Genomic DNA, 10,530 nt, shown 5'->3' on the forward strand with positions numbered 1-10,530 from the left:
CTCCATAAAACCTTAACTGAGGCCACTTCTTTGTTTCTAAGTCTCCGTACTTGCCTATCTAGTATGGCAATGGGTATCTCTTCATAAGTCAATTTCCCTGTCACTTGCACATCATTCACTGGGACAATCCTAGTAGGATCTCCAACACATTTCCGAAGCATCGAAACATGAAATACTGGATGAACTGACTCCAAGTCTGGAGGTAGATTTAACTCGTAGGCCACTTTGCCTATCTTGCGTACAATTTCGTATGGCCCAATATACCGGTGTTACATCCCGTATTTTTGGACTAGAAAATTTAATCGTCCAACATGAGTAAATTTATCCGAGTTCGGAGAATTTAGTTATATTCAAGCATGAGGATCAAGAATTCGGTATATACGAGGAATGAAGTTCCGAAATGATTTAAGACAAAAAAATGTGACGATGACGATTGCAAATAATATTTTATGTGTGGCAAATGAGGTTATGGACTAATGCTATATCACATGGGTATAATAAGGAAATATATAAGCACATTTAAGTGGATTGAGACCAAGAAATTAATTAAGCGGGTAAATGTCAAGTGTTGGATTGCAAGGGGGAACAAGTACTTAACTAATTGAACAAAAGGATAATTATTATCTTGAATTTCCACGTGTGGCTATGGCAAGGCAGCAAGTATAGTTAATGCTTTTATAGCATGTATAGGTGGAAATCATTTAAATAAGGTTGTGATATAGTAGTACATAGAAGAGGTGGATGGGCCCCACGGTTAGGAAAAGATGAAAAGGTCTTGGATTCTCATTGTCTAGATATCTTTAAACATTTTGCACAAAATAAGAGATATTCCCACTTAGCTAGAGTTGTGCTTACAATGATACAACATGGCAGCAACTATTTTCCATTCCAAGAAAACATGGTAGCAACGTTTTTGGGACCAACTTTGGGAGAAATTAGCCAACTTATATGTTATACCCCGTATTTTTATACGTCGAGCTGTTCGCAAAAGAATCAACGTGAGTTAAAGACGGAACCTTTCCCGAACACGGAATAGAAATTTTAATCTTCAATTAGAATATAAATTGTTTATAAATTGTATTTAGTGTAAAAATATTATTATTGGAGATTAGGAATTAATTAATCGTGATTAGATTATTAGACAATATTTAGTGATTAATTAAAAATTAATTAGCTTAATTAGGTTTGGTGGGCCCCACCCGAATTAATTAAAAAAATGAATGAAATGAAATCATCAAATACATGCCACAGAGAAGGGCATGTGTAGGTCATAGGGGGGCACACATATAAGTCACTAAAATGACTCATAGGCATCGCATTCAACATTGCAAGACATTCGGTCATGGTGATTCACTAAAACAAAAAAAAAAATGAATGAGAAATGAGCAAAGTGTGAGAAGCATTCGGCCATGGTGATTCAGCCGAGAAGTAGCATGAAAAAGAGAGAGATTAGAGTGTTAATTTGCTGGAAACATTCAAGTGATTAGTAAGGCTAAGAAGCCAAGTTTATTAAGGTATGATGTAATCCCTTTTTTTTTATACGTTGTGGAGGCAATTTAGGCTTGTATAGATTGGTAGATATGTAATGAATATAAGGAGTTGTAGATGTTGGTGTTGAATTGTAAATTGATCCGTGTAGGGGGCTGCTTTAATTAGGCACGGAAGATTAATTTTAAGTTGCGTGATAGTTGTTGTTATCACGGATTATATGGTGAAAGGATTAGAAAGTTAAAATTGAAGTTATGTTGATATGAACATATTGTTATCCTTATCGAATTGAAAGAATTGAAGATATGGTTATGTCAATATGTTGTTGTTGGTATTTCTGTGTTACAGGAGGGTAACTGTAAATTTGGGATAGGCGAAATTATAGGGGAAGTGCTGCCGGATTTTTCGCTAAATCTATAGATAATAGAAAACCTTAAACGAGAATATACTAACTGAAATATAGGTCCTATAAAAAAAAACGGGCTATAGATTTGTGAACCAGAAAATGTAGTTGCTAACGATAACGTTACCTTTATATATAGATAGGCGAAAAGAGCGATGAAGCGAAAAGGATTCACGATTAGTCGCTGACAGGTATGTAAAGCTGCCCCTTCTTTCTTTTGGCATGTCCTAGACGTAAGTGATGAATGACATGAGCTTTGGGGTAATTCCATTCATAAGTTCCGAATATGATTCATGATTCTTATTCACTTCTTGATGTTAGAGCTTTTAAAGTAGTTAAGCCACTGCCCTCGAGCTTTCTATATGTTGTATAGTATAATCGTATGTATAAGTCTCTATTCCTAAAGGCTCTATAATGACTAATGTCCTTAACTTTCATAAGCTGTCTCGTATTGATTTGATACCTGTCTATGATCCCTAAGATGTTATTTAATATAGTTCATAATGATATTCAAAGAGCCACTAGGATGGCTAATGTTCTTGATTTCTAGAAACTATTTTATTATGTCTTGATACGTGTATATAATCCTTGAGGTTCTATTTTTATATAATCCACAGCGACATTCGAAAGGTATTTGATATGACTATTGTCTTGGTTTTCAAATGATGATTCGTTTTGATTATTCTATTGAGTCTCAGATATGATTTAATTTGCATATGGTTTCTCACTACTCTGCTCGTGCATGCCTCAATACATCCTTCACTGAGTCCCGGGCCAGGACATGTTTTCGTGCACAGATCCACTGCATTATTCACCGAGTCCCTCACTAGAGGGCCGGGACACGTTATACATATGCATATGAACAGGATGATTCTCTAATGGTGACATTAAGTTTCATAACGAGTTAAGTCTGATATTGACACCATGATTTATGATTCAAAGGTAAGCCTTGTGGTTTTCTGGTTATTGTACTGGTTTTCTGTACTCCTCACTTCAGTATGGTCCTGTTTATTGTATTTATGCTTTACATGCTCAGTACATATTCCGTACTGACCCCCTTTCTTCGGGTGGCTGCGTTCATGCCCGCAGGTACAGATGCTCACGTTGGTAACCCGCCAGCTTAGGAGTCCTGTTCAGCTATCTTGGAGAGCTCCCTTGTTCCGGAGCCTAGATTTTGGTACAGAATCTCTTGTAGTGTATATGTATTTTATCCAGGGGTACGGCGGGGCCCTGTTCCGTCATATGATACTGTTGTTACTCTTAGAGGTCTGTAGACATATGTGTGGGTTGTGTATCGATGTTGTTCAGTGTTGTCTATATGGCTTATGTTTTGGGACGTTCCCATTCGTAGTGGCAGCCTTGTCGGCTTGCGTAGATATATATATATATATATATATATATATATATATATATATATATATATATATATCTGTGTGTGTGTGTGTGTGTGTGTGTGTGTTTTGAGAAGTAATGTGTTATGATAGCCTTGTCGGCTCGTGTATGGCGGGGATGTTCCCTTATATATTATGAAAGCCTTGTCGGCTTATGTACTATAATGTCTGTTAAAAGCTGTAACTCCCCAGGAGACAGGTTGTTGTGATACGTCTAAATAATGCGGCAGTTTTGAGACGACGTCTTGCCTTGGTATTGATAAGTTTGTATTATGCTAGTAGTGGATGATTATAGTTAACAGGTACATACGAGTGTCCAACTCGGGCACTAGTCACGGCCTACGGGGTTAGGTCGTGACAACCGGGGACTGAGCTTCCTCTTTTTTCCAAATCTCATTACTCCCTTCATCGGCGACACTTTCAAGAATACCCAATCTTTCACTTCGAACTCTAAGTCTCTTCGACGATTATCCGCATAGGACTTCTGACGACTTTGAGCCGCTAGCAACCGATCTTGTATAAGCTTAACTTTCTCTATTGCTTGCTGGACCAAGTCTGGCCCTATCAACTTAGCTTCTCCGATTTCAAACCACCCAATTGGGGATCTACACTTTCGCCCATATAGAGCTTCATACGGTGCCATTTGAATGTTGGAATGGTAACTATTATTGTAAGCAAATTCAATGAGTGACAAATGATCATCCCAATTTCCCCCAAAATCTAACATACATGCTCGTAACATATCCTCGAGAGTCTGAATAATGCGTTCAGCTTGCCCATCGGTCTGTGGGTGAAATGTCGTGCTTAGGCGTACTTGGGTCCCTAGACCCTCTCGGAACGATCTCCAAAACTTGGCTGTAAACTGGGTCCCTCTATCCGAGATAATAGATACTGAAACGCCATGGAGTTTCACTATCTTTTTAAGATAAAGCTTCGCATAATCTTCTGCCACATAGGTCATCCTAACCGGTAAGAAATGCGCTGACTTTGTGAGTCTATCCACGATCACCCATATAGAATCATATTTACGTCGAGAACGGGGTAACCCTGTGATGAAATCCATATTAATCACTTCCCACTTCCAAGTTGGGATTTCTATAGCTTGCAATAAGCCACCCGGCTTTTGGTGCTCGATCTTCACTTGTTGGCAATTAGGACATTGAGCTACAAATTCCGCCACGTCTTTCTTCATCCCATTCCACCAATATATAGACTTAAGATCATGATACATTTTCGTCGCTCCGAGGTGAACGGAGTAACGGGAACAATGAGCTTCCCTCAATATTTGGTGACGTAGACCTACCACATCGGGAACACATAACCTGCCTCGACATCGGAGAACTCCGTCTTCCGAAATATCAAATGATGACTCCTCCTTCTGAGTGAGTGTATCTCTGTACTGCATTAGCATGGGATCCTCATATTGTCGCTCTTTTACTTCCGCTACTAGCGATGAAACTACTGAATTCTGAATAGTAGCTCCGCTGCTACCTGAGTCCACTACTCGGACTCCTAGGCTCGCTAACTATTGAAGCTCACGGGCCATCTCTTTCTTTTCTGGTCGTACATCACTTAGACTTCCCATGGATCTGCGGCTAAGAGCGTCAGCCACAACGTTAGCCTTTTCGGGGTGATACAAGATATCAACATCGTAATCCTTTAGCAACTCCAACCATCGTCGTTGTCGCAAATTCAACTCTTTCTGCTTGAAGATATACTGAAGGCTCTTATGATCTGTATAAACATCCACATGGACACCATATAAATAATGTCGCCATATCTTTAATGCATGGACCACTGCGGCTAATTCTAAATCGTGGGTTGGATAATTCTGTTCATGTTTCCGTAATTGTCTAGAAGCATACGCAATCACCTGGTTTCATTGGCGACACATCAATACTTGCAAGTGGCATACTCGTTCTTGTGTGATTCGTGTACATACGTTTCTATACATATACAGGTATCGACATCCGTATTCGTATTCGTAATCGTACTCATTTACCCGTCGTATCAATAGTCATATTCATATGCATGTCATGTACATATTCTTATTCGTAATCATATCATACACATATCCTTTACATACCCCTTGAGTTATTTACTCGTCAATGTCACATGGTTCAAGGTCTTCGTAAATGATTCCCCTTACAGTGTCAGATGCTTGCTCGATTCAAGTTCGTTTATTTACTCGTTGTTAGACTCATTTTTACATAACTCTCATTCTTTATTTTAGAGTCTATATTTGTCACACCTTGGAGTCCATCATTTCAATCTCTACACTTATATTCTCTTCACTCGCTTCCCCCTGGGTTTTACCTGTAACGTCGCCTTTGCTGTTCAGGACCCAAGCCTCATGCGCAACTAATATTCCTTATGCCTCATACTCTTTTACTCTTGTTTTGCACTCCACGTTGGTTTCAAAACCAATCGTAATCATATGGCGTTTGTCCTTGGCGATAGCTTTATTCTATCATTTTACTGCCGTACGGTAAGCATTCATAACTCATGATCATCTTTTCTTTTCAATTGTTACTTCATATACTCTACTCGTTCTAACTTGGTATAAGATATTCGGAGGAGATGCACCTTCCTTTAGCCATAACACAATTTCTTCTTAAGCATACGTATTTCATTTCCTTTTCTCTCTATTGTCATTCTTATTCCTCTACATACCTTCCTCCTCTTGATTATACCAATCACCCACTACTGCGACTTTGCCATATCACCTTTCTCTAATTTCCTTTTCAAGTTAACTCCCCCCTTTTTTTTCATTGCTACTATCATTTCTTGTCAGTGAAGAACCTATATGCTGGGCTTTCCTTTAGCAAGGTCTTATAAGCTTTCTCATCTACTTCTCTAGGGCTCACTTGTTGGTTTCATACTTGCATTCACTCCTTATTCATATAGAACATGTCACATCTTTAGTCGTTTCCTTGCTATACTTTACTTACTCCGTATCCCAGTTCTCTCCATGTCTTCATTATATCCTGATAATAATCAACTCTACAAGTGACACTTCTTGGTCTCATTCGCAAGCCGGTTCGCAGAATAATATAAACCTTACGAAGTAAGTATACTCAACCAGTTACTCCTTCTAATCGGCCGTCTTACACTTTACCATGTAAGTCATTTCATCACTGTATTCACATTCACTATAACCCTTCATATTCGTATCTCTGTCTTCGGGCGCTGTTACTTTATTTTGCTAATAAACTTATCGTAATTTACTCGTGCTTATACATCCAATCGCTACTCCAGTATCGCACTTTATTAGAGTTACACTTTCTCCTCCATGTCATGTTTTAGTGCTTCCAACCCCCCTTTGTTTTACTCTAGCATTTCTCTTTACCGTATCAATATCGCTCTCATCACTGCCATTACTATCAATTCAATACTATCTAACTCGACTCCTGTAGTCATTAACGATACTCCTAACTTAGTCGCATTCTGCCATTACTCTTTTGCACATCATATTTTCCCGTTAAGGCATATTGCAAGCTTATATCTTATCTCCTTTAGATTCTGGGAAACTTTCGATAGAGTTTCCTCTGTATTTCTTACTATCTCAAAACCAGCACGCAGCAAATACCAACAATGCCTCACAGGGCCAATATATATATATATACAAATATACGACATATCTCAGTCACACAGGGCTCCCACTTTCAAGTAAAAGCACAAGGACGTCAAAACTTACCTCATATATTGCACTTCGAGGTGTACCTGATCCTGTAGCGATCTGCCTGTTACCTCTCCCTATTTCTCTTTCACCCTTCAGCTTTACATTTCAATCATATCTCAACATTCTTACTTTATTCGACGCATATCTCTGTTCTGATTCATCCAATTTGCTTAGTTCTCAACTTATAGCTGAACTTATCATCAAAAGACACATTTAATCAATTCCTCTATCATATGAGCACCGACTTACTTTCACAGCAATAAATTCATCATCATAGTATTACATATTACGGTAACGTAGCCTCAACAAAGGGGCTTACCCCTGTAGCTTTCATTGTCATCAATCACTTTCTTCTATCATTACCAACCTTCCGCTGCAATGAGGGGTTAGTATAGGGAATCTCATCTCCTATGGCTTAGCTCTATCGCACGATCTTAGAGATGAAAGAAGGTCATTCATTCCTAAAATGTCCGCAGCTTCCTGTTTATAAGTGTGGCGCGCAACACACCCATAACCAAGACTCTACTAGACACGGCTCGTAGACACATCCTAGGACTGAACTGCTCTGATACCACTTTTGTCACGACCCGGCTAGGGGGCCGCGACGAGCACCCGGTGCTACCCCACCCGGGCACCCCCTTATCGTACATAACATAACATCTAGGTGAACCATAAGTCAATTCGTGCTCTTCTTATCGTTAATCATATTGATCCCATTAGACGACCATCATCATTTAACATATCATAGGCATCTATGCCACATCATAAATACGAGGCCGACGAGGCCAACAAAAGATATACAAAACATGGGCTGACATGGCCGAACATCTCTACCCACATACACATGACTACGAGCCTCTAAGAGTATGACATATCACATTAGCGGGACAGGACCTCGCTATGCCCATAATTATATACACAAAAGAATGAGTACCCAAAAGATATGGCTCCGAAGGAAATGGAGCTCTTAATGTAATCTCCGAATAGGCAGCTATGGATCAAGTCTGTCTCCCTGTGCACCTGCGGGCATGACGCAACGTCCACAAACAAAAGGACGTCAGTACGAAAAATGTACTGAGTATGTAAAGCATGAGCAACATCGATAAATAAGCATCATGGACAACATATGAAATAGCATAGGAGGGGAGGCAATAATATCATCGTCATAGCGCTTACCTGCCTTTCGTAGGACTTTCCATTTTTCATACGTATTTGTACACCTACGTCATCATCCGTATTCCATAATAGTACTCGTACCATACTTGTGCTCATATTCGTATACATGTCCTTATTCGCATTCGTATACATAGTCTTTTCATATTCATATTCATATTATATACATAGCCATACACTTATATACATACATAGCGTGTCCGACCATAAGGTTCGGTGTTTCATACGTACTTAGCCAACCAAGGCTCAATGTTATTTCTACCTGGCCCTACCAAGGCTTCAGGGTTATCCGTACCATCTGCAGACGTGCGCGCGCATTTCGTAATCGTATACATACTTCATATATATTCATATACATATATTCTACCCGGCGTTATAAGCTCGGGGTTCATTATAGCCCTTCATAGGCACATATAAGTATAATAGCCCGTAGGCACCTTTAGCATCATTATTGATATCATCATCATTACTATCATCATCATTATCGTTACTTCTATATCATAGACTTACTCGTCATATGAGGTGCGTAGTACAATCGTCGTACATATCAAGTATCGTGAGCTTATGAGCTCGGATTATCAATCGTTTGGAGACAACATACTCATATAGAGGAATTAGGAATTTGACCAAGAACCATGCCTTATGAAAGAAGGGTTAGCCTTACATACCTTTTCGTCGGACTATTCTACACTTGCACGTTTCCTTCCAATGCTAGCGTCTATACCTTCATTAATATCATAACAATGGCCATTAGTCATTCACATTACCAAGATTTCTCAATTTGCTTCTAATTCTCCCATATTTGTGGTCATGACCTCCAACTTCGTCCATTCGTCTAAAGTGTCTAGTTCATGATCTTAGTACCATTTATAAGACATTCATATCGTAACACAACAACATTCATAATTCAATTCAAACTATTCCTCAAAAGTCACTATTCACCATTCATGACCTAGTTGACCACATTTTCTACAATCCATGTATTTTAATTCTCCAATACCTTAAACATCTTGTAAAAATCATGAATCTTACCTTAGAAGTTGTAGGAACAAGCTTTGGTTGATAATACTCCTCTTTGAGCAAAACCCTAGTTTTTCTCCATTTGGATTTCTTGACTTGGATGATCCTTGATGATTCCCTTATCCTTGATTCACTTGTCTTAATGTTATTGATGGCTTATAATCCTTGAAAACTTATATAATAAATATAGAGAGAAGTTTTAGAGAGAAGTGGTGTAATGTTGTAATGAAATAAAACAAGTGTTGGTCCCTTTATTTAATGACTTGTGAAATCTGTACTGGGTGAACAGTGGTCGTCCATGGAGGTTTACGGTCCGTATTTCAGTTTACGGACCGTCCCTCGTGGTCGTTTTTAAGCTTAAGCAGAACCAGAAACTCAAGGCTGCATGCATGGTGATTTACGACCATGGTTTACGGGCCGTAAATCACTTTACGGTCCGTCCACCAGGTCGTATTTAACCATTTCCTCGGCTGGCAGAAAGTTGAAGCTTTTGCATGGCAGTTTACGACTGCCAGTTTACGGATCGTATAGCAATTTACGGTCCGTATTTTGCAATACGACCACTGGGCAGTTGCAATTCTGCAACTTCCCATATTTCTTAGACTTCTCATTTTAATCACCCCCGTCCATGCACATGCATTGCTCACCTGGTATCTCATCTTAACTTAGCCAACTTCCTCGTCTCACATCGGATACTTTCGAGATCTCACCTAAGGTCATCAAACATCGTTTCTCGCTCATAGACATCATGCACTCATATTCATCACTAGTTCATCCACTGGCGTACCGACGGAAAATTTTCCGAGGTGTAACAGAGTAGGACCAAGACAGAGTACTTGGAGTGTAAGTTCAGTGAATCACCGCAAGAGGCTAGCTTGGAAGTGAGGCTTGGTACCCAGGCCATCCAGAAGAAAAGTAGTTTCAAGTACCTTGGGTCTATTGTGCAAGGCAGCGGGGAGATTGACGATGATGTCTCACATCGTATTGGGGCAGGGTGGATGAAATGGAGGCTTGCTTCCGGAGTGCTATGTGACAAGAAGGTGCCACCAAAACTTAAGGGCAAGTTCTACAAAATGGTGGTTAGACCGACTATGTTGTATGGGGTGGAGTGTTGGCCAGTTAAGATCTCTCACGTTCAAAAGATGAAAGTTGCCGAGATGAGAATGTTGAGATGGATGTGTGGCCACACCAGGAGTGACAGGATTAGGAATGAGCATATTCGGGATAAGGTGGGGGTGGCCTCGGTGAAAGACAAGATGCGAGAAGCGAGATTGAGATGGTTTGGGCATGTGAAGAGAGAGACACAGATGCCCCAGTGCGGAGGTGTGAGAGGTTGGCCATGGATGGTTTCAGACGAGGTAGGGGTAGGCCGA

The sequence above is a fragment of the Lycium barbarum genome, chromosome 4 (assembly GCF_019175385.1).
Source record: "Lycium barbarum isolate Lr01 chromosome 4, ASM1917538v2, whole genome shotgun sequence".
Lineage (NCBI taxonomy): Eukaryota > Viridiplantae > Streptophyta > Magnoliopsida > Solanales > Solanaceae > Lycium > Lycium barbarum.